General features: G+C 37.0%; 1 pseudogene; it reads left to right on the plus strand.

Moving 5' to 3' along the window:
• Nucleotides 1–10,927, plus strand: part of LOC121316401 — a 91,220-nt pseudogene extending 80,293 nt beyond the window's left edge.
• The last annotated feature ends 15,842 nt before the right edge of the window (nucleotides 10,928–26,769 follow it).

Here is a 26,769-nt window from a genome sequence, read left to right on the forward strand (position 1 = left end):
ACCTGAGTAGAAGTGCCAGTGTGAAAAGGGCTTTATAGTACTGTGGAGTTAAAGACTTCTTCTCCTTGGCTTTTAAAACAGTTTATAGCTGCTCAACAAAATGTTCTCTACAAGGCTTAATAATGGCAAAAATGACAGTAAATTAATTTGTTATCCTTATTAAATGTTCATCAACATATAGGCTTGTTTAGCTACTGGTTTGAAAGAATGACAAATGTTTAAGCTCAGTAATTAAATAAGCTGTTGGATTCGAGAGCCGTGAACACTTATTGAAGGACTGTCAGAAGTTGTTATATATTTAAGGTGTTTTCCTCGCAGTTTAACTTGAGCTCAGTGACCTGTTTATTACCATAGTTTGTGTGCTGGTATCTGTCAAAAATGACAAGTGAACGAGGTTCAGATGTAATCTGCTTGTTATTTAGAGTGACTTACAGCTTGACATTTCAGAAAGAAAAACAAAACAAAACAAAAACATAAATCTTCTAGCTGCATAATTCATGCTGCAAGCAGCAGCATTTTAGTAACTGTTTATTCATAGAACAGGCTTAGCGGTCTGGGAAGTTTAGGTGTTTAATTTAACTTGGGTACTCATAACAGGCCTAAAAATAATATGCAGAGGCATTTAGCATAGTATGAACAAATGCTCTCCAGCCAGTGGGGTTGATGTTATCAAAGGATGAAAGTATTTAGGGTATTTTCAGAGGGAGACGTGAAGACAAAGCTTGTATAATGTTGGTGCCAAACAGCTCAACTCCAATTTAGGGAGGGGGGAGAGGAGGAGTATCTTACGTACATTTCTAAGAGTGTGTAAAAAGATGCTTATGCTAGTTTAAACACTAATACAGTACGCTTTTTATCAACCTTTTTATGACTTCCGCATCAATTGCTTTTCCTCTTACAAACCTGACATTTTTTCATTGTTGTTGCTTGGTTCTCACAGAGCACTAGTATTGCAGTAAATGAATGTATTATAGGTCTTGGCAGTCACTTATGTAGAAACATATCTTTCAAGGACAGACCAAACCCAGTTATTCTTAATGGAAAAAAATTAATTAAGTAAAGGGATTTTGCGAGGGGATAAAATAGCCTACTTGTTTTTTATTTTTTTCTATCTTCCGCGTGATGTTTCGACTGAAGAATAACTCAAACAACTGTGAACATGTACAAAAACAATTTGTATTCTCTCATGGAATGAAAACCCTTTTAAATTCAAGCTGTCTAAAGCTGCTTGTTGTTTATTCTCTGGTGTTCTTTTTTTGTGATTTTATTATTTTTATTTTTTTATTTTTTACTGGCTTTCCCATGGAATTGTTTTATGGATGATGCTCTACATAGGAAAATTATTGATTTACTATCATTTGAATTAAGACATTACAAGCAAATAAATATAATTGTTTTAACACATGATTTTTTAATCTGAAGTTTTCCATTAATATATGTAATTATTAGGGGTCTACTTAAATCATGGAAAATCTTACATATATTTCCTGTGTAGATTATGGAATAAAATTTGGATTTCGCGAACCTGTTTAAATATGATCTAAACCTAAGTAGATCATGTTTCAAAGCACTATGAAAGCTGAAGAATAGTGGTGCTTGCTTCCTTACTAAAACAGAGTGATGTCATTTGTTAAAGGCAAGCATGCAGCATCCCCCTGCAGTTGCTGCCGACATTCTGTGTCTCTGGTGTGAAAACTTGCCCATACTGAGACTGCACGTTTTGAATCCACTGAATTAGCTGAAGTGTAAGGCAAAGCTTTGCCAAGTTATACAGATGTGGAAATTGATTAGAAACAGTCACAAAACTCGGTTAGCCAAGGGCATCTGACATTCTTTAATAAAGGCTATGTATGCAGCACGTTTGTTGTCATGTTGTTTGTCCCATCCAGGAATTTATTTTATTGGTACTCAGTGAAAAGAAAGAAAGAAAATTCGGGTCTAAAATTCTAACTGCGTTTAAAAAGTAAGCAGCAGGTTGTTTGAACTGAGGTGGCTGTGCTAGATCCTAACTGTAGTACTGATTTCACTCGGCTACAACCGACGGGAATACTTTTCGTCTGCGCTGACTTTCACGTTTCTGTTTCTGAAAGCTGTTTTTTTGTTTTACGTTCGATTTAGCAACCTCTTTTGTAGCCTTTTGTTCAATGTGTTCTGAAGCTAAATAGCGATCGTATTTACTCCAAAGTCACATTACAAGATGTGCAAAACAATTTCCGTCTGCATGTACAGTTTCTTTGGGAAATTTCTTGACACTTTTGCTTTGTCGTCCATTTTTGGTATTTTACCTCCAGTGCTAAAAACTAGATTTTAGCAAACTAAATCAAAATAACAATGCAACATTGACTTTGTCCCATCCTGCTGTACAGTACAGGTCACAGAAAACATTGTTGTCATGTAAACAGTAAACTGCTTTGGAGTATTTTTTTTTAATTGGATTTGTCTACGGGTAGTGTTTTTATTTGTCCAAGTGCAATGCACATAGGACGGTGAAGGGATAAAAAAAAAAAACCTAACTACATAGTTAAGATACGTAGTTTGCGTCGCTTGCAGTGTGCGGTAGTTCATTTAAATAATAAGGGCTCTTTTTTTTTCTCTCGCTGTACTAGTCCAGTATCCAATGGACCCTAAAGAGATGAACTTTGCAGTGACCCCTCAATTACCCGATCTTTTTGTAGATCCATAATCATTATGATTATATAGAGTACGATTCCAAACTCAATAAAAATAATTATAAAAAATGTATGTTGTTTAGAATTATTGTGATTTGTTATATATTCATGAGGGGGGTGGAATGGGTACAAAATGCACAGTAGATCTCTAATTGTCAAGAAGCAGAGCTGGCACAACAGTGGCATTTGTAAAAAAAAAAAAAAAAAATCAAGCAATTCCACGTCATTCATGGACCTCCATTAGAAATTGCAAAGATGCATTGCAAAGAAATTGCAAAGATGTAAGGTGTTTTTTTGGTTTTTGTTTACAAGTGAAATTCAAGTCAAGCTTACAAGGGTTAAAACTCTTGTTTACTGTCCAGTCTCTCCCACTACTAAATACTAAGATTTGTTTTAAAGATAAAGGTGAAGTACACTACACATTGTGTATTTGTAACATAGCAAGCAAGACCTTTAAATATCATAGTATCCACAGCACTTAAAACTGCACAGACTAGTATATTGTATGAGGTCAGGTATATATTTTGGTATTTGTTGGACTGATGGAGGCAACGTCTCATCTTAAAATATGTGCAAGATTTATGCCCTTGAAGTCAACCAAGTACTCCCTTGCATCTGAAACCATTTTTGTTTGTGATGCAAAGACTGCTTCACTGATAGCCAGAATAACAATGTAAACCTTTATATAAAAAGGGCGGTATTATGGTTACTTTGTTCCATAAACGACCAGGAATAACTTGTGTTTTTTTTTTTTTCCCACTTATTTGAGTGCTGTATTTATAAAATTCATAAAATAGAGAAAAGGCATCAACAATAATTTATTTTTTAGGCATTAAGGCATACATGGAGAGCTTTATGCTTTCAACAGGAACCTTGATAGACCTGCAATTGTATGAAGCACTGAGGCTATGAGCTAAACTTTTTTCCTTGATATGACTTTGTGGCAAAGTGGTTTGAAAGAAGCAGTATTTGCAATAATTGTGATCCAGTTTTAGAGATGTTTTTATTGTATTTCCATTTCTGGCGACCAAACAATAGTTCCCCGGTAGTACACACCAATGTGTACAGCACGGGGTATATAATACAAGAACAGACAGTCCAAAATAATAAACAATGTCCATCCCACAATAATACCAACATGGTCACCAGTCCTGGATGTGTGCAGTAGTGCTCATGGTGGGTGATACAGTTTAATATTTGTGACAAAGGTGCAGTGTTGTCCGGTTTAGTGCTGGTCCCTGGCGACAGCTCCAGAACTGTGTTAACTGTCTGGTAATGTACAAGACGAGAAAATTACAAACAAACAAAAACACAACACTCATTTCAGCAGTTTATTTACTTTTACTGTCCTTTTCGGTTCTTGCTCACTACAAACCAATGCGAAGAAACAGATTACAATTCTCCATCCCCCTTATATGCTCTCATGCATGACCCCTTGGTAAACAAATGTATCTGCCTTTACAATCTGCGGCTGCTACGTTGTTTCCCTTCCGGGTCAATATGTTCTTGCAGCAGAGTCTCGCTGCCTTCCAGACTGACCAACTTCCCGACTCTGGAAAAGAACTGTCAGGCCAGCCCATCCAAAGAACCCTGCCCTCGCTGCTTAGCTCCCTCACAGGTCAGGAGGGTGATTTACAACCAAGATTCATTGTATTTCTGTCACAGTCTTTAATTGACTGCTTTAGGCATGTTTTTGTTTTCCTTTTTTTCTTCTTCCTTTCTCTCTTTGACTGATTAATTTATAACATTCTGTTGTAATTACTAAGTTTTACTTGCATTACGGAACCATGTTTTCCATGAAGTTGTGTGTGTTCATGCAGTGCTTGACTGTGTGACATAATTTATTTCCTGATACCCATGCCAAAGAGATTCCTAAAATCATTAAGCATTCACATACTGTACTATCTATTTATACTACTTTGATACCACACAATGGCGTACACCTTTTACATTTTTAAATTGTAGTATTATGTAACTAAAACCTGCCTTAGGAGCAATACACTCAGCTTTCAAAATTGTTTAGAATTAAAAGAAAGAAAAAAAGCAACCTTGTCATTATCAACACTTGTGCTTGGTGGGTGTGGAGTACAGTTACACAAATTCTGCTCATATAATTCACAATTATTGGATCCCCCAAGATTAAAACTTTGGCAACTCCATAAAAGCATAATTGGGAACTTTCTTAATTGTTTCAGTATTAATCATGCTTGGGAGCCTTATGGAAACACTCAGTGGGGAGCTTTCAACATGTTGTTTATGAAATCTGTTAAATGACCATAAAACTATATGAGTTATGTTTTATGTAAACTTGTGGACTGTACACTAACCTAATAGATGAATAAAAAAATGTTTGGCAGTTTACCTTTAGATTGATAAGCTAATTATTAGTAAATGTGTCATTTTCTTCTTTGACAGCATAATATGTGGAAGGACGAGTCTGTTTTTTCACAACATTGAAGGCTCCACTGTTCTTAAAGTAGGCAACCAAAATACAAATGCATGTTCGCAATGTGAACTTGCAGCAATTTTAGCTTCCCAAGAACAATATGAGTCATAGTAAAGCAGGTGATTATTGGCATTTTGCCATTATACACAGAATAATTTCAGAGCACTGGCCATCTGTTTACTTGTAAGCAAATTCATGTTCTGTTCTTGGTAGTTTTATATTGGTATGTTTACTGTTCTAGATCAGATGCTCCCAATCTGTGATCCTGGCCAATTTCGTTGTGGTTACTGGAAAAATTCTAAAATTGGGCAAATACATCCACCCACACCTAAACTGTAAATCTGTACAACTGTAACACAGCCTCTCAACAACCCAAGTGTCTCCTGTCTAGACATGTCCTTCAATTTTTGGAAATGTTTCTAACGGATCAGAAAAACCATCATAAGAAGCCTCCATAACTTTTTATTAAATACTGCACCATGCATTTGTGTATAAGGCTGCATGTGTACAGCATTCAGTTAATTAAATATTAGTGTTTATTATTATATAAACACCAAGGCTAATGCCTGTATTTGGCCTCCATGTATTTGAAATTCAGGTAAAATTGAACACTTTGCTATTAACACATCTGCTCTTGACAACACCCTAGTTACAAAGTATCCATCTGCTGAAAAGATTATAAAATATTTCTTACGTGTAGACAATCACTGCCAAAATGTAACGAATGATTCGACAATTTAACCATTAACCCCCCCCCAGTGAAAGTATATTGTTTGTTTCATAAATATGTATTTTTTACCCCATTTGGTAGTGGATCGTGGGTAAATCTCTAATCACCATGGTGATCCTCATTTTCCAAAAGGTTGTGAATCGCTGTTCCACTGTAGATTTATATTTTCTTCCACAATGAAGAAAAAAAACAAAACATTCATCTAAATGTTCCCAAGTATAGAGCCTTGGTTCTGTAGATATTATAAAACATTAGCTGATTACAGTTATTGAATTTGCAAGTTGTGATTTGAATTTACTGATCCCGTTAGGTGAGGATTTTAGCTTCCTCTATAGGACACAGTGTCTAGAAAGCTTTACTGAGTTAGCATTATGTCTGTCATGTGTCTTTTCAGATGTCATTCCTGAAAAAAGTATGAATGAAGAGAGAATTTTTTTTTATTTCATACTGGCAGTGTACTGTGAATCTGGACTCTCTTTTAAGAGAGGGCAGTTATCTATTCAGGCATACTAAGATATTTACAAAACATTGGATTGTTGGTGGACAGCAATCTTCAAGTCTTGCCACAGATTCTCAATCGGATTCAAGTCCGGTCTTTGACTGGGACATTCACTTTCTTGTCACTCCAATGTCACTTTGGCTGTGTGCTTGGGGTCATTGTCCTGTTGAAAGGTAAATCTCCTTCCCAGTCTTAGGTCTTTTGCAGACTGAAGCAGCTTTTTTCTCAAGGATTTGCCTGTATTTAGCTCCATCCATTTTGCCCTCTACCCTGACAAGCTTCCCAGTCCCTGACGATGAAAAGCTTCCCGATAGCATGATGCTGCCACCACTATGCTTCACAGTAGGAATGGTGTTACCTGGGTGATGTGCTATGTTGGGTTTGCGCCAGACATAACACTTTGCATTTAGCCCAAATAGTTAAATTCTTGTTTCATCGGACCACAGAATCTTTTGCCACATCTTTTCAGAGTCTCCCACATGCCTTTTTGCAAATTCCAAGCAGGACTTTACATGGGCTTTTTTCAGAAATAGCTTACTTCTTGCCAGTCTTCAATACAGGCCAGATTTGTGGAGTACCTCAGCTATTGTTGACACATGGACAGTTTCTCCCATCTCAGCCATGGAACACTGTAGGTCTTTCAGAGTTGTCATTGGCCTCTTGGTGGCTTCTCTGACCAATGCCCTTCTTACCTGGCTGCTCAATTTTGGAGGACAGCCTGCTCTAAGCAGATTCTGGGTGGTGCCATATACCTTCCACTTCTTAATGATCGAATTGGCTGTGCTCCAAGGGATATTCAATATCTTTGAAATCTTTTTATACCCCTCCCCTGATCTGCGCCTTTCCACAACTTTATCCCGGAGTTGTTTTGAAAGCTCCTTGGTCTTCATGGTAGTATCTTTGCTTTGAATGCACTACCCAACTGTGGGACCTTACAGAGACAGGTGTATTTAATTTGAAACCACTCTTTCAAACCACTTTTATTGCACACAGATGGACTCCATTTAACCTTTTGTATGAATTCTGAAGGCAATTGGTTGCATCTGAGCTTATTTAGGAGTGTCATAGCAAAGGGGGTAAATACTTATCTAATGAAGACTTTTCAGGTTTTTATTTTTTATTGATTTGTTTTTTCACACATTGAAAGTGTTGAGTAGGTTGTGTAAATCAAAGGAAAAGAAAATCCTGTTTAAATGCATCAAGATTTCAGGTTGTAACACAAGTAAACTGTGAAAACATCCAAGGGGGGTGAATACTTCCTATAGACACTGTATTGATTATCTATGTAGGAACACATCTCTGTTATACAGCTTAAGTTTTCCGCCCAGCTAATGCTTCTTCCTTGACCTATATGGCACTACCAGTTGTAGTAGTATAGAATCACGATTAGTAATACGTTCTGATGCACAGGGGGAATTATCAAACCGTTTATGGGGGGATCGGTCTTACAGAAAACAATCTTTTTCAGTAGTTAAGTAAAGCTTAAAATATCTAGTTTCATTAAGGCTGCTACTGTATATCTACAGTATACAATACCACTTTACTAACACTCTTTCAGTATAAACTATAAGACAGAAACAATTAGATTAAAGGATGGGCTATAGTAATTTTTGGTTGTGTTATTTTCTTTTAATAAATATTGTACACATTGGTTAGGAACAATCCAGCGTCTCTGTTCTGGTTAATGTCTCACTACTTCATTCGTAAGTGTCTGGTGTTTTAAAAAATAACCTGTATAGAGAGTTCATGTAAATCAGACTGTGTTGTCTACAGCTAATGGAAAGTATTACTCTTGAATGAAGTTGATGTCACACAATTAACCCATATAGAATATTTTAGTTAGAGTCTCTAGGTGCAGAGATAAAACAATTGTGGAGATGTGTGTGTGTGTGTGTGTGTGTGTGTGTGTGTTTTTTTTTTTTTTTTAATGAATCAATAGCTTTAAACATTTAACTCTTAAAATCTGAAAAAATATATTTTTGAAGATGACGACATTTACTATATGGTTATATGCTACTTACCAGTACAGTGTTTGTCCTTTAACACTAGAAGTGCCAAACCGGTCAATTTGACCGTTTTGGGTTTTAAATTTAAATTACTCTGCTTTCCGGAATGTAATGCGCAGGCCCGTTCGTGACTTTTCCTAAACATATGCATTGGATATACTGACGACTTTTGAGCCTCATATTTGCAAGAAATTGATAATGATAAGCACGTTTACCTAAACGTGCCATTTTAACCATTTATTTCAATCATATTTGTTTATTAAATATAGCCTATAATCCTGATGTCCTTTTCAATGCAATCAGTCCTGTGATTAAGTGATGTCTACTTGTCTACGTTCTTTCAGTGCTTGAAAAGCATGCCTCTCTGAGTCATAGGTACCCCCCTGTGTATAGCATTGCAGGTTCATTCTCAGCCCTATGCTCAATCAGAACCGATGGCAAAAAAAAATCCTGACAGTGGAATACTACAATGCCACAAAGTTAGATGTGGATGTGCTGGACCAATTTGCATGACAGTATTCAGTCAAAGGAGGATCTCGTCATGGCCTGTGGCTGTGCTTTATAACATTTTTGACCTGGCAGCCATCAATGCGTATGTTTTGTACAAGGAATGTACTGGGGAAAACTGCAACAGGAGGGGCTTCATCTTGCAGTTAGCCATGGAGCTTCGGCAAGCCCCTATGGATCAGAAAAGGGCAGAGACAGATGCTCCTTCTGGCAGTGCTGCAGCTGCTGCACCCACATGCAAGAGGAAACAGTGCCAGGTTGCAAAATGCAACGATAATAAAACTTTGGATGTCTGCAAATATGTAGGTATGTAGGCTCAATAAATATGTTATGTCAATAGTTTATTGTATTATAGTTATTTATGTTTTGAATTAGTGCATTATATACTATTTTCGGAGGAAAAAAAGACCAGTTGTTATATGCAAATAAAATGTTTATATAATTTCGTATGTAGAAAATAGTTACTAGTGAAATGTTTATTTTATTGATGTTTTATTTAAGTTCTTCTTGTTTTGTACTGCTGCTTTTGAAAAAATATTGTTTTGTTTTCCGTGTTTGGTCATATCAAGAGCTTCTGAGGGATCCCAGTTTGAAATTCCAGTGCTTAAATATGGTGTTTCTGCTAATGTTTGATTTGATGTTCATAAATAAAACTTTTATGTGATCGTTTGTCTTTCATTATCATATTACAGCTGTTAAAAAAGCTGCTGGTTAAAATGACCAATTTGGCGCTTCTAGGTAGTTTGAAATTCCAGTGCTTCTAGTGTTAAAAGGGTAAGAGACAATCTTTAAAAAACTTTATTTTGCAGTTTGTCGACATATCAAACTTCTTGAATGCACCACTGGGTCAATATTTGACATTTTAAACTGCAGGGAAAAATGGTGATTTTAATCTCAAGAAGGAATCTTCAACATACACCAGACATAGATAGTGCTGTGGCCGTGTGATAGCTATGCCTCTGGGCTATACATTACTGTCTAAGCAAACTCTCATAAGCAGTCTTTACTTTGGATGACCAATATGCATGTTGCTGATGTGCAAGTATATTAAGGGTTTAGTTGTTTTTCTTGAGTATTAGCTTTCTTCTGCTGATGTGCAAGTATATTAAGGGTTTAGTTGTTTTTCTTGAGTATTAGCTTTCTTCTCTCTGGATGGTGCATCCTTTGTAAAACATTTTTTGTTTTCCTTTTCAGCTACCCATTGTGGAAAAGATCAGGACAGTTGCACAGAAGGTCTATGGGGCTGAGGATATTGAATTGTCTCCTGAAGTGCAAATTAAAATAGACCTCTACACCAAGCAGGTAAGACATTACAACTTCCAAGACACTCATTGCTTATTTTTCATCTCTACTATCCTGTTAATTAACCTGAAACGGTTTCCAATAATAAAAAAATAATAATACAAGAATCTGTTGTGCTTTGCTGCAGACCTGCTGTACATCTGAAAGCATCATTATCCCTTTTACTTCTTGTAAAACATTGTGTTCCTGGTTTAACAAATAATAATAACAATATTTCTTCTACTTTCCCACTGAAAGGGGCTTTGGAACGCTACCCATCTGCATGGCACCCACTTCTCCCTGTCCCACCAACCTGAAAAGAAAGGAGTTCCTACTGGTTTTATTTTGCCCATTTGCGATGTGCGAGCCAGCATTGGGGCAGAATTCATTTATCCACTCGTGGGGACAGTGAGTGAAAAAAAGCAATGAGCTGGTAGAATTGGGGTAAGATTTACCTTATTAGGCCATAAAGGTGCTTGGTAGTGGATTGGAATGAATGTAATTGTAAATTAGACAAACATTTCTACAAGAAGTGTGCTGACTTTCCTTAAAGATGCATATTCTGTACCTGTGTCGAGGCAAATGAGTGGTTTCCTGTTTATAGAAGACAGGGAGAGGAATCCGCTGGCTGCCCTGTGCCACCCATTGTCCTGAAAGACAAAGCAAACAACAGGTGCAGTAAATAAAAGAAAATCACTTTAATGTTAATTTTGTACGTGTCAATTACTTTTGTTGTTGTTTTTAAAAAGGCATTAAGCTTGAAAATTTTTCTTTTTTGTAGGGTGGCTCTAATATTTATGCAAAGGTGTGGTCAGGTGCAGTGAATGAATCAGGTCCACACAATCTTTCTCCCAAAAACAGTCTGCGTGTTTTTAATAATAACAAAAATAATAACAACACAAATAAGTCCACCCCTTTACCAGCGATGGTATTGGGGGGTACACGGCAGCTCTCTTAATTGAAATAAAAAGTAAACAAAACTATCCCGTCCATCCCCACGTTCTCCGTGCACGCAGTGCTCTTGGTGCTGAGAAGTGTGGTGCCGTGAGTGGTGCTGTGCTGTGCTGTGCAGGGACGTGCTCTGTATTTTGAGGGTCCGCGGCTCACTCCTCCTCTGCAACACAAAACACACATAATCCCCAAACAAACAAATCAATACAGGCTCCGGCCATCTGTTTTCATTCTCAGCGCAAGCCAGAGGTTTTGACGTAGCTGCTCCCCTTTGTACCCGGCAAACTCCTCCCCGCAGTCACCACGTCGCCATGGTTTCCCTAATAGAGGGCTGCCCCGCAGCTGACTGCAATGGAATCGTCCTGAATACTTGCAGCTACGCGCCCCTCCTAATATGGTCACCTTCCGGTTTCCACCTACCACCGAGGTGGCAACTCTAGGAGGCAGCTTATCTTCCCCCTTACACAGCGCCCTTTCTAATCGGGAGGGAGATTTACAGCATCGATCCTTTCTCTCTCTATCACAAAAGGACATTAGTGTAAGGAAAGCTGAAATTGTAATTGGTCAAAATGGTAATTGGCTAATGTAGGGAGGCAAAAATGATAATTGGCTTTTTTTTTTCTCTTCCATCGCTAATTGTTCTAATTCTTCGTAGAGACCCTATAATTGGTTACAGTGGACTGTGGTCATGCTTTTGTCCTTTTGATTGGTTCGGTTTGGTAAATACATGTGTTTGGGTTGAAGGAGAGGTCTGCAGTATAGAGGTATATGTATATGATTTCAGTGGAACCCTGCATAAGTATTGTGATTCTTTTGGACCTGGAGGAATAGTTTTATGTTCTGATTTATGTGGAACTGTTTTTGTATAGTCTTCCAAATCATGCAAATTAACATGCAATCAATTTTAAAGATCTAATCACGTTTGATATGTTCATCAAATATAATAATAATATAGAACAATCTTTAATGATATAATCACATTTTTAAATGTTTACTATATATAATAATAAGCTAGAGCAATAAAGTAAGGGTGTGGTGTGTCATATTTTGTTAAATAATTATTTTCAATATGTTGTCCAGCAAAGAAGTTATAAAGATGTGTGTCTTATTTATGTTCTGCTTTGAATCTAACATCTCCCATCATCAGTCTCCTGTCATTAATTAATTAATCAATTCAGCTCAACTGTACGTGTATTCTATATGGAGATAGCAGTGCATTTGTTTGTTAGAAGAGTTTTCTATCAGGCCGTGATGACTCGCAGATCCCTTAGGAAAGAAACAAAGTGTGTCATCTCAGTAACCTTAGTGGCTGTCTTATGAAAAGAGACAGCCATAGCCATTTTTAGTTTTATCAAGCATTACATTGAAATTGTTTTGACAGTGGCCCAGCTTGTTTGAAGTTGGACAGTTCACATAATGATCAATGCCAAACAAGAAAAAACAACAAAAAAATGGAAATATATATGGGGTTATGTAACATTGATTTCATCAGGCTAATGACCATTTACAAGTTTTTTGTATGTTGGTATGTTGTAGTGCTTATCAACAATTACATTCCTTGAAAACCTTTTAACAGCCAGTACCCTTTTACAGATCTTACCATTTAGCAACCCTGGGCCAATGTAAGTGGTCTACCGGCTAAAACCAGTCGGATTTACTTAACATACTCTGTCATTTAAAAAAAGACCAAGAGTAAAGCAGTGAAGTCATAGTTCTGAGTGTCACGGAAGTTTCAAGATTTCCTGAAATGAACACTGTCCTGGTGTTATCACATCAGACACCAATTTCCTTATATTTGAGTATGCTGAGGAACTGCTCCACAAACTCCTGGCTGTATGTTATAAACTCCCTATGAAACTGTCAAGTGTTCTGGGCCAGGAAGGAAGTATTTCCTGCGGAAGAGGATTCCTTGGTTTTCATGGACCTTCGCTGGTCACACTGCTTAGACCTAGAAGTTGTACCGTGTGTTTGCATTGCCAGGAAATAAGTTAACCCAAAACTTCTTACCTGCTGGGCATACACAAATGTTTCTCCTTATTGAGCCTTTACTATAGAACAGCATTAATGAGCTCAGGAAAACTATGCATCAGTTTGAACTCTTGAAGTTGCAGCTATTTTTTTCTACACTGGAGAATGTTCTAACAGTTTTTCCCTTCATACTTTGGGAAGCATTAGGATCCTTCATGTTACAGTATGTAGTGCTTGCATAGTTTATTTTTTTATTTATTTAATTTTAGTCGTTGCCAATATCTTTTGTTATTTTCTCCCAATTTGAAATGCCCAATTATTATTTAGGCACAGCTCACCGCTACCACCCCTGCGCTGACTGGGGAGCAGCGAAGATGAACACACGCTGTCCTCCAAAGCGTATGCCGTCAGCCAACCACTTCTATACACACTGCGAATTCACCGTGCAGTCACCCAGGAGCTACAGCATAGGAGGCAACGCTCAGCCAATTGAACGCCGCCTCCTGGGAACTCCTGTCCACGGTCGGCTGTGGAATAGCCCAGACTCGAACCGGCGACGTCCAGGCTATAGGGTGCATAGTGCTTGCATGCTTTAATTGTTCTGAAAACTTGCAATGGTTCTCTTCACTGACCTGTGGTCAGGTGAGATTTTGGTTTACAGAAAACAAAAACTTTGAGTTACTGATATCACAAATTGAGACCATTTAAGTTATTAACTTAATATGTGTAGGGTTAAACACTGCAGGATAAATGTGTCTGTGATGCCTACATTTTTGTTGTTTTTCAGGTACAAAAAAAAAATAAAAAATCAGAAGCAAATACGGTACGGCTGGTAACAAATAAAATATTAGCTAATGAGTTTGTAAATCAGTTTTACTTATTGTGGGCTACACTGCTAAATAACATGCATATAGGTCCACCAGAATTACAAATAAGCAAGTTTCCATTCAAGGGGAAAATACATGTATAGAGAGGAGTTAATCAGAGCCTCTGTCATGAGGTCTGCCTTATATCAAAAGTATTAACAATGCATAAGCCAGATGTGTTGTGTCAGTTTGTATCATCATGCATTAATTGTACTCCAGAAAACAGAACGGCTGCCTTGGCCTGCCATGTTTGGTGTTAATATTGTTGGTACCTGATTTTTTTTAAATATTTTTCCTTGAAAGGTTTCCAAGCTAAACGAACAGAGCATTATCACAGGATATCAGTATTATAACAAGAAGTGCTTTTAATGACGTGTTTCTTATCCCAGATCGGTGTCGCCCTGACCCCAGAGTCACAGCAGTCTCAAAGATGGACTGATGATATCATATGTTTGCACTGGGAGTGGGGAGCAGGAAGACAGGGGTCACGTGCTTCAGGAAAGCAATTATGTTGTTCACAAGCAATGCTGAGCCTGGGGTGGAAGCTTGTAAATAAATAATCTGCAGCCCCACAAAAAGAAAATGTTTTTTGCTCCACAAATTAACCATTGGCCTGAATTTGATAAAACTTTTCATGGAGCTATTTCTTAGACTGAATATACTTTTTTTTTCACAATGCTGCTACTTTATTGCCAAATGTAGCTAAATCTTAGGAACCCTGTGACAGGATGGCAAGTGGATAGAGGCCCAGAGACAGACTGCAGTTCAAAAAAATATACTTTTATTATAAATAAACACAAAAATAAAAGTGCACTAGGGCAAAATAAAAGATATTTAAACACAAATAAAGCAAAAAGCAAAACTCACAAAAATAAAGGTTTCCAGGCTGGGCAATGCCTTCACTAGATTTAGAAAATTTCAAAACCACAAACACCAACCTGCTTCCTCAGCTCCCTCCTCTTAAGGCAGAGGCCTCCTTTTATGTCAGGTGGCTGGGTGCTGATTGATCGTTAATTAAGCTAATCAACTAATCAACCCCAGCCACCTGAACATAATAAACCCAGGCAGGTAGGGGAAATTAACCCCATCCCTGCCAATTTCCAAAGGGCAGAGCTGTGCTCTGCCACAAACCCCTTTTCATAAATTTGTCAACCAGTTACTTTGCTATGCGTTTCACAGTTCTAAAAAGTGATGAGCTTTTGGTTTACAACATGTTTTGGGAAGCACTTGTCCAATTTTGATGAACATGCGTGCTTTAGAAATGTCGTAGCTATGATATTTTATTCCATGTTTTGTGAATGTTGTGGTAGCCTCTAATGTGTTATATGTAACATACTGTATAGGCTCTATCTTACTTGCTTTATGTTTGTTTTGTACTTGTAGGTACTTGGTTGGCAGGTACTACTAATTCATTGGAGTAGATTTAAACTCCTTTTTTAGACATTAACTTACTTGTCCTCTTATTTTAACTTCTACTTGAATCAGCATAGTATTAAATCAGGGTTCTACTGGAACCCAAATGCTTTCCTGGGATAATACTGTAATTTAAAACATGAATTGAGCAAGACTTGGCTTCGGGACAGTATTTATTAAGAAATATGCCTATACTTTACTACTCTGTATCCATTCTTAATTTTTTATTGAAATAAATTTGAAAAAAGGTAGTAATCAGGATTGACATTTCTTTTTTTTTTTACAGCAGCAGCACAGTCCAGTCTGTCATAGTGTGACAAAAAATCAGCTACATTGTCCCGACTCAACACAAAAGTGCATTGTTTCCACAGGAGAATAGTTTCTTGGCAGAGATCCTAACTCTGAAGAGTCCAAGTTTATTAGCAAAAGCTAATGTCTCAAAGCCTCTGAGTTGCAGAAACCATAAAGTATTGTTCTCTGGACAATACAGCTTGTAGCATGCTGGTTCATTTGGGTCAATTTGACTCAACAGTGTTTCCAGAATGCAACTGTAACAGGGTAACGTCACGGCTCAGACTGGCTACAGGCAGGACTTAGACCCAGAGACAGAAAGCTGCCGTTTCAGTGCATTTGCACACGTTTATTAAACACAAAAACAACAAGGAGCAAACAAAACACGGCACGTAGGCCCAAATTAAAAGGTTTATACAAAAGAAGCCACTTGAACACACTTGAAGCCTGAGCATGAGCCTTCGCTACCACATTGCAAAACAATACAAAAATCACAGCACAAACACTCCCACCCCCCTTCTGCCCTGTCAGAACAACCTTAAACTTTTGTACAGCATCTACAAAACTTTTATTACATTTTCTATTTCTATTGATTTCCCTCAGAATCTTAACGCTATTATCTTCATGGTACTGCAAGTTAAAGGCTGTGATTGACATTACAATGGATTATCTTTACTTGACTCTGAGTCCTTTACAGATACAGTCAACCTCAGTTAACTCATCATCCCATTCTAGTTGAATGTCCTTATAAAAACGGTTGAAAGAACTGCAGTGAATGAATCAATTACAGTATACAGTACTGTACAGACTTGTTACAACTCGTATAGTTCGATTTGAAATAAGAATTAATAAAATAAATACAGCGTTATTGTTACGAAAACAATCCAGCCACAAACTGTGCACAGATTGTTGACTATGCTTCTTGTTATTGGCTTATACTGTCTAATTTGATGGCAAAAGTTAACAAATGTAGATTATACAGAACTGACTCGGTGAACAAAAACAATAATAAACAACTTTCAGTTTCATGCCAATTGAACGAGAACTAATTTTTTGCTTCTCACTCATTATGAACTGATCCTGTAAGCAGCTGCTCTTGGTAATTGCGAATGAATGAATGAATAATCCGTTTCCAGTAAGAGGTCAGTCAATTGAAACAAGAGTGTCAAGTAGAGTTCAGTCACATGAAAGGACAAGTTATCCACTAGTCTCTAATAGTTTTTATCCCTTTGGTACGGGTAATGAGTGTCGAGTTATGAGTAAAGCATGATGTTGAATTCGAATATTGAGAGGCAGGATGCATATATTTTATATGGAGAAAATCGGGGAGCGAGACTCTGTCTGTCAAATTAAGCGAAGGTGTCAAGTTATCCATCAGTCAAGTTAACTGAGGTTGACTGTAGTTGACAAGAACACTCTTTTTGGCTGCCTTCCATGGTGTCCTCTGCCCTGCAGATATTAAGGATGTAAAAAAAAATATATATATATATATATATATATATATATATATATATATATATATATATATATTATTATTATTATTATTATTTTTTTATAGTTTGATGTAAAAAAAAAAAAAAAAGAAAGCTTTTGTTATTTAAGCAACAGGATTAACCTGTGAGAGAAATATAGGGTCGATGATGTGAAACAACATCAGTACACAAAAATTTATTTAGGCTAAATAAAGAAATGTTTTATCTGTATTTATTCATTGCTGTTCTACTGCTGTTCTTATATATATTTTTTTTTTCTATAGCAATACCAAAGCTAACAGATACAATCACAGTCTAGCTTCCCTAGCTACACTTGGAAAAGGGGATAACTTACTTAATGGTTTACACAAGTCAATATAAGATTCATGCTTGCTATCCTAATGTATCTTAAAATCTGTAGAGATTTGTGGTCACAGCTGTAAAAAAAATTACAACACGAACTGAATGCTGAATGTGAAACAATTGAGTTTAAAGGTAAGGTATCCTGTTTCTGATACATGCTTTAACTGCAAAAATGAAAAATCCTGATGCTAGGAATACATGACATGTACACTACAGCTTTATGCTGTTTGTCTTGAGACTAAAGTAGAAGTTCAGTGATGGCTGTTACTGGGGCCAAAATCTTCACAGCTTCCTTGATGTGAAATTTTCCATGAGCCCTTCAGCACTAGAGAGATATATCTTCCAGGACTTGCTGACCAGAAGAACAATTCAGAATTCTCTCTGTGTGGTGCAGTACAACTGTAAACACTGTCTTCTTCGTGAATAATAGCTGAATAAACTGTGTACTCTGTGCTCCAAGTGTTTATTTAGCTGCTTCACTCCTCCAGAATTTTTCGAAGGAACCTCTGGCACACTGCATGTTGGAGTTTTTTCTTCAGTTCGGTTGAGTATGATGGGTTTTGTGAACCGGAATGATCAGCCTTTTTGTCAGATGTTCTGTACTTTTTGGGAAAATCTGCAAACTTTGATATAGGCTGAATGCACATGGACTGCTGTTTTCACTTGTTGTTCAGAAAAATTTACAAAAAAATCTCACCCCATCAATATGTGATCAAATGTTTTCCTTTTTGATTTCTTGTCTGCATTCTAACCAGATTTGAAACAAGGAAATGTGCTTTCAAATGAACTTATCCATGAACAGTTAGTCTGAATCTAGTTATGTTAAGATCAGTAGAAGTTTTGAGAGTTTGTTTGAAGGGTGGAATTTGTTTTGAGCATTCATTTCCACTATACTCTTCTAGTTTCGGCACCTAGCTAAGGCACTGTTAAAAGCCTGGCACTTTTTTTTTTTTTTGTTTAGATTACAAAATTCAAACATGACTGCTGTACAGTACACATTAGTATTCTTTCATTTTGAGGGTTGGATCACTCATGCTGTGTCTGGAGTTAGTAACACACTTGGGGATAAACAAGATGGAGGTTGCTGCTTCAATGATAATGTTGTTTTAAAATGATAAACTGGTATCATTTGGAGTATTGCAACAAGTGCAGTACTGTACATGATGATGTAATGAGAAGTACTAAACAAAATGTCAAGCCACCTTCTGTGTTTCTTCACTAAGCAGGGTAACATCGCTATTTTTATTTCTCTGGGTGAGTTTACACCCAGGCCCCGTACTGAGTAAGTGCTGGGCTCAAAGAACATGAGAAATCAAGGACAGTCTTTCTCTCCTGCTATTATTGTTCCCCACTATGCAATTTATGATATGCCTTGACACATTTCTTGGGTAGTGAACAAAAGTTTGTTTTTTTAACAAGCTTGCCACCATAAAACATGCATAAGCAAATGAGGGACTCCATTTGCATCACAAAAGAAGAAACCTCCTCCAGTATAAAGACATCAAATCGGAAGCTGCATAGGAAGCCAGCTGCACCATTTTAACTTGAACATGCAGAGACCCTTTGTCATATTCAAAATTTACTGTAAATCCTTCAGATGTATACCCATACCCCTTCTGTACATTAACAATATGAAGGGAAAAAAAAGTAACAACACTGACATCTCTGATTAGGTTGTAACACAATTCAATTCTCATAAAAATACATGTACTGGGGTATGCTTGGTTTAATGTAGGGGTATTTATATCACCTATTAAGAACATGGTTTAACGGATTTGCCTAGAATTAATTTCATGGCTATTTGTAAGCCCTTTTCAGTCGTGTTTTTATCTTTGGTCAAATCGATAATAATACTATTATTTTATTTTACAACTGCATTAATAATGGTTGGCTTGTATGTTGATTTTCAAACAAAACTGGTAGTTAATATCTTGAAAGTTGATGCCTTTATAACTGTTGCATAGTCAACTGCTGCTTTCACAATGGGATCTATTCAGAGTGACCAGATGAAAATGCTCCTTGCCAAATGCTAAAAGGTTTACAATTGTTTTTGTTTCTTTAACTTTACTGTTACTGCAAAATTCCCAGGTCTTTCCTTTTTACAGCCTAACAATGATAAGATTGAATCCACCAAATTGTGATTCTTGGGACATTAAACAGAAAGGTATATCCTTTTTCTGTATTTACAAGGATCAAGTGATATTTTAAATCAAATTGAGCAAATAATCCAGGATTTCCAGAACTGTACTTTAGTTCTAGATTAGTAACCAAACCTTTATGAAATGGTTGCATAGGACAGCCTGCTTGTTTTTACATTGAACTACTTTGTGCTTGACGCTTCAAAAAAATAAAGTCTGGTTCTGATTTAGAATTGTGCTCTTTCTCCAAATGGAGATAGTTTTTATACAGCAATCAAAAAAATAAATAATGTCATTCTTGTGGGACTAGCAAATGGTTGTTTTCTCAAGGCCTCAGTTTTAAAAACAAATTATTTTGCTGGAACAAGTGGGAAATGGCTTGAGGCCATTGGATGATTACTTGAGGTTTCTTTATTAAAACCACATGAAGGAAATACAACTGTGCTCTGAAATAATAATGTTACTAGCAGCCGCCTTTCAGAGTTTAAGTGGTGTTTTATACTGAGTGAATAATACTCTCTAGTGATGGAAGAGGAGGCTGAATTATTTGTTGTTGCCAAGTAAAACGCTATGACAGAAAAAAGCAATGATAAATAAATGAAGCAACGTATACACAGGAAACAGTGGTGGTGGTGGGGAGCCTCTGGTTAATTGTGAATGTAAAGGTCAACCAGTCAATTAGTGTTCAACCTGTATCGGTTTTGATTGGGGCAGGGGCAGGAAATTATCTAAGATAATTTGATGCCAGCCATGTTGCTTAACGGGTGGTGGCTTTGTTGTCTGGTTGGGGGAAAAGTTGCATTGGGCACTTCTTCCGTTAGTTCTATGCAATTATGGTACACTACTGAGAGTAAAGTTAGAGAAAGTCCTTAACGTAACGCACCCTAAAAGTTTTAAAATAATTTTCCTGTACTTTTATTACATAGAAGATTATGACTTACACAGACTTTTCAAAAATTAAGAACATCAGTTAATGTGAGAGGTAACCTCTAATTTGTAAGAGTAATTTACCTCCATTTAAAGTAACCATGATATTTGAATGGGATTATGCAGAGAGTGTCACTACAAATTGTATATTCTGTTTGTATCATTTCTATCATTTAGATGATATATATATATATATATGATATATATGATATATATATATAGATATATATTATATATATATATATATGTGTGTATATTAATAGATACAGAATATAAATATATTTACTATCTTGGTATATATAGATATATATATATTATATATATATATATATAGATATATATATAATATATAACTTATATATATAATAGCAAACCCCTTTATGCAAGGTGACTTAGAGACTATAGTGTGTGAACTATACATCACTTACAACAACAGCTGACCTGAAAGACAGAACACAAGGGTAAAAAAAAAAAAAAGTGGCCGGACCATACAACCTCCTTCAGAATAGAGTCTGAAAGATAAATCACATACAGATTAAGTGGTCTATAACAATATTTTGTTTAAAACAGCAACATGGATCAAAATTACAATTACAGATTTTTTTGTTGTGTTTTTTAAATTTTTTTTAAGAATGTTTCCTTCACGTTTTTTTAATAATCAGCACATTGAGTGGTCCCCAAGTGGCTCATCCAGTTAAAGTACTGCCGCTAGGAGCGCAGGATGAGTCATACTGCTTGGATGGCGCCAGTTTGCGTCCAGGCTTTGAAAGATGCCAACCCTTGCTGGGGAATCAGAAGGGGGCATCACATTTGGCTGGGGTGGGGGGGATGGGAAACCGGCAGGGACTCCTTCCCCCTCATCGCGCAACAGCGAACCCTGCTGGCCAGACATTGTGCACATTCAGTGGATAAAAAGCAGGGCTGATCTCTGTTCTCTGGGTTTGGAAGCCCACCACCTCTGCTCCGGGTTGCACGTAGGGTAGATGTGTAAAACAAAAAAAACAAAAAAAACCAACATTTTTAAAGGATTAACACATTATAAATATGTTTAGTTTTATTCAGGGATTGTAATTCAGGTTTTAGGTACAGCAAATAGCTGAGGCTAAGGAGGTAAAAACATATTTTTAAAAATATAACCGAAGGCAGCAATATGACTGTTGTTTTTAGTGAATATTATTTTGTATTCATCTGTTATTCCTATATATCTCCCTGCCAACATTGACACCACCCAGCCTTTTCCTGTTAAAGTGTTACTCCAACTAAAGTCTAGTTTAGCTTGGCTTTGCTTTTCATTAGTAATCATTATAGATATAATCTTGGACTGGAAAGACTTGGATTTGAAATTAAAATTGATTGTAAAAAATAAAAGTGAAATGAAACTTATCTACAGTGCCTATAGAAAGTTTACACCCTTGAACTTTTTTCACATTTTGTTGTTTCAGAGCCTCAGAGTTTCATACATTTAAATGAGGATTTTTTTCCACTTATCTACACACCATACTATACTGTTAAGTGGAAAAAAAAGTGTTATTGAGAAAAAAAGTATATATTAAAAATACAAAACTGAAAGATCATAATTGGATAAGTCTCCACCCCCCTGAGTTAATACTTGGTGGAAACACCTTTGGCAGCAATTACAGCTGTGAGTCTGTTGGGATAGGTCTCTACCAACTTTGCACACCTAGATTTGGCAATATTTGACCATTCTTCTTTACAAAACTGTTCAAGCTCTGTCAAGTTCCTTGGGGAGTGTTGATAGACAGCAATCTTCAAGTCATGCCACACATTTTTAATTGGATTTAGGTCAGGGCTCTGACTGGGCCACTCAAGGATATTTACCCTTTTGTTTCTTAGCCACTCCAGTGTAGCTTTGGCTGTGTGCTTTGAGTCGTTGTCATGCTGAAAGATGAACTTCCGTCCGTTTTAGCTTTCTTGTAGAGGGCAACATGTTTTCCTCAAGGACTTCTGTACTTTGCACCATTCATTTTCCCTTCTGTCCTGACAAGTTCCTCAGTCCCTGCCGATGAGAAACATCCCCATAATATGATGCTGCCACCACAATGCTTCACAGTAAGGATGGTTTTCTTTGGGTGATGCGCTGTGTTCGGTTTGAGCCAAACATAACGCTTTGCAATTAGGCCAAAATGTTCCATTTTAGTTTCGTCAGACTACAAACCTTTTTGCCACATGGCTGCAGAATCTCCTGAGTGTTTTTTTTTGCATACTTTAAACAGAATTAAAGTTAGGCTTTCTTGAGTAATGGCTTCCTTCTTGCCGCCCTACCATACAGGCCAGATTTGTGGAGTGCTTGGGATATTGTTATCTCATGCACACTTTGACCAGTCTTGGCCACAAAAGCCTGTAGCTCTTGCAAAGTTGCCATTGGCCTCTCTAGTCTCCTCCTTGCTTGGTCATCCTGTTTGGAAGGATTGCCTGATCTAGGTAGGGTCTTGGTGGTACCATACACCTTCCACTTCTTAATAATTGTCTTGACTGTGCTCCAAGGGATATTCAAGTCCTTTGATATTTTTTTATACCCATCCCCTGATCTGTGCCTTTCAACAAGTTTGTCCCGGAGTTCTTTTGAATGTGCCTTGGTGCTCATGGTTGAGTCTTTGCTTTGAAATGCACTACCCGGCAGAGGGAACCTACAGGAATTGCTGAATTTATCCTGAAATCATGTGAATCACTACAATTTAGCACAGGTGGAGGCCACTTAACTTGGTGTGTGATTTTGAAGGCGATTGGTTACTCCTGAGCTAATTTAGGATTGCTATTACGAGGGGGTTGGACACTTATCCAACCAAGCTATTTCAGTTTTTATTTTTAATTAATTTTCTACAAATTTCTACAATATTTTTTTTCACTTTTAAGTTATGAGGTAGAATGTGTAGATAAATGAAAACAAAAAAAAAAAATTATGTTAATGCATTTTAATTCCAGGCTATAAGACAACAAAAGGTGAACATTTTGAGAAGGGGTGTAGACTTTCTATAGGCACTGTAAAACAAAAACAACTATGGTATAATTAAAAAATATTGAAGGTGTTTTTTTTTGTTGTTGTTTTTTTTTTGACTGTCTCATCAACTTACATGTAATTGGGGTTTTTTTTTTTGTTTTTTTTTTTTTTTTTTTAAACTGTCAATGTGGTAAAAGGCTTCAGAAATCAAAATCTGATAAGGTCAAAATAATTTTAACTTGGGTTTGCAAACTCCCTGTAATGGAACTTCTTGATAGGAGGGTAGGTGCATACCGGCTGAATACTTCTAAAAGGCTACTGCTCTACTATGGAATCACTACCAGTCTGCTTTTATAAGAGCAGAAATTTGAGTATTCACTGTTTAATATTACAGGAAATATTTGTGTTTAGCAGCAACAGCTTTATTTGTTAATACAAGATAAACACCTTTAGGTGGAAGAGGTCAGCGCTAATGTTCTTCACACCAAAGTGCAAAAGCTTCCCTGCGGGAGAGGGGGTGTGTGTTTGTTGGCGTGAGTTGAACTTAACCGTCTACCACATCTATCAAGTAACAGTCCTGCACCAGTGATACAGAGCAAGGCCTAGTAAAGCTTAACACAGTCTAGACTATACAGTTTATAATATGGTATTAACTTTTTTTAAATTGAATAAAAACATGGTTTGAAAAGGTTTTCAGTGTTCAAATATTTTACTGTAGTGAAAGCCACATTTAAAAAATACAGTAGTATGAAAAATAGTAAGGTAAATAGTGAGCTATTCCTTTCAGGTATCTTTAAAATAATATATTCTTTAAGTATTTGTAATCAGCTTGTTTGTGGATTAGTTTCGGGATAACAGGGATGTAAGTGGGACCTTCATTTGTTAGTGTAGTAGTGCACACCGTCTTCACAGCACTTTTTGTTTGATAGTTTTTGTACAGTGTTTATTTTACCTTTTGTACGCCGGGCCATATGTCCACATCAGCTACCATTGCTGGCATGTGTCATGTGGGTTTCCTGTCTGCACGTCTTTATGTAAATAAACCTGTGTGCTTGCAGGGTGTGTCAATCTCAGCCTTCCAGTCTCGGTCTCCTGTCAATGACGAAGCGATCATGCATCCACGCCATTCATTGTGGGCTGTATTACGTCTGATCTGGGGATAAAAGTTTTTTTTTTTATTATTATTTCTGTAAAGTCATTTTGTCTATCCTTATTGCTGGGTACCGTTTTTAAAAGCACAAAAACGTGTGTCTGTGTGTTTATTTGTTTGTTTGTATGTTTTTGGGCCTGCATGGTTTGTTAGCTCAACCCAGCATAAGTTAATAAACATGTTATACAACTGCAATACTAAAAACACACACTCTATACATTCATCAGTAAACCTTCGGTCTAAATAACAGAGTTCTTGTAAAATATGGGTGAGGAAGATCTGATTTTTAGTGAAGCGCCTTGCAGTACTACAACATCTGTGAGCGAAACAAACTACAAGCAGGTAAGATAAATCAAACATAGTAAATAATATTTGAATACTTTCCATTGTTTGTACCAGGTTAGATAATTTGGGTTAAAACCAGTAGGAATATAAACGTGTAATCCTACCTGTGTCCCTGTAGTTTGCTTTGGCAAACTCCAGTACTGACCATGTTAGCTACAAATATTCTTAAATGCATTTTTCTTTTTGTTTTTGTTTAAAGAGCAAGAGTAATCTTGTTTCATAAATAGCATTTATATATTATTGTATTACTGTTTAGCCATCTATATTAAAATAAAACTTACCATGTGGTTACCAGATTGATCAACTATTCGTTGATCAAGAGTGCATTTTGCATAGTGCACTTGGTGTAAGATCTGGCTGGTAACAAGAGAGTTAGCAGGTCTTTGGAGAGAGGAACAGATTGGTAAGTTATGCACTAGCTGCAGAGCAGAAAGCAAGTATACAGATCTGATAGCTAATCTGACAGAGCAGCTAGACTAGCAGCGAGCAATCCAGGAGTTAGAGCAGTTTGTAGACTCCCAGGTGTAGTTGTATGAGGCAGAATGGAACGGGCCACAAACTGGCTGGTACAGAACCAACGGTGATTGTCCCTGTAGGGACAAGTAACGTGAGAGGAGGTCAGAGGTACTAAAAAAGAGGTTCACTGAACTCACTGCCAGGCTTAAAGAGAAAAGTCAAGTAATCTTCTCTGTGATGCTTTCAGTTCTGAGAGCAGGGAAGGAGAGGCTTCGCAGAATAATTGGTTTTAATATGTGGTTAGAGAATAAATGCAGAAAGGAGGGTTTGGGGTTTGTAGATCATTGGAGCACCTTACACCTTAATGACAGGGAAGCATACGGCATGCAGCAAAGAAAGAACCCTTAGGAAGACCAGAAAAGATTGAATCTAGACAGGAGGGTGGGTGGAAACTAAAATCTTGTTCTAATTAGGGCTAAAGTTTTAAATCACATAGAATCAAAAATCAAAAGCCTGTGTCTAATTGTCATACACATCAGAAATAAATAGAACTAGAAACACACATCAACTGAAAAGTATGATGACTGTGGAATCACAGAAACTTGGCTTAGTCCTGAAGAATTCCACATACAGGGGTAGAAACTATTCTGAAAAGATAGACTATGTAGGAGAGAAGGAGGTGTAGCTCTATATGTTAGGGACGGGCTAGAAGTAAAAAAAAAAAACATTGATTTATCTCAAACCAAAGCGAGTCAATTGGGTACAGCTGTTAGGTAAAAGCAGTCAATTTTTTTCTATTGGGGTATGTGACAGATCCCCAGATCAGAATAGAAATTATAACAAATTATTAAATGTCGAATTCTCAAATATGTGTTCGACTGAAATACATGTATATACGATAAACGTCGGTAAAACCACTCGCTGTTTTTTTCATACCAAAATTAAAATTTAGACATCATCTTTAGTTTGGGTCCAGTCTCCGTTCCAGTCTGAATGGCTAGGGGTCAACTGAGTAGATAGTGTAGTTTCACCATCAGTCAGTTCATCCTGTTCTGACAGTTCTCATTGACTGAAGCAGCACCAGAATGCTCTCATCTGATGACCGTCAGTCATTAAACCTGCACCGATTTGAGCACTTTCATTTGCCAGCTGCAGCACCTGTCATTCAGAGCGCCTACTTTTAAATTAACGGGTTAAGGTATAGGTAGGTTTTTGCTATAGGTATATATGGTGACATTTACTAGTTTGATTTGAAAATGTGGCGCAAGAGGAAAACACTTACGAGTATTATGCACAATACCCTGAACGATGGCTGAAGTCTCCAAGTCAGGA

The sequence above is a fragment of the Polyodon spathula genome, chromosome 5 (assembly GCF_017654505.1).
Source record: "Polyodon spathula isolate WHYD16114869_AA chromosome 5, ASM1765450v1, whole genome shotgun sequence".
NCBI classification, from domain to species: domain Eukaryota; kingdom Metazoa; phylum Chordata; class Actinopteri; order Acipenseriformes; family Polyodontidae; genus Polyodon; species Polyodon spathula.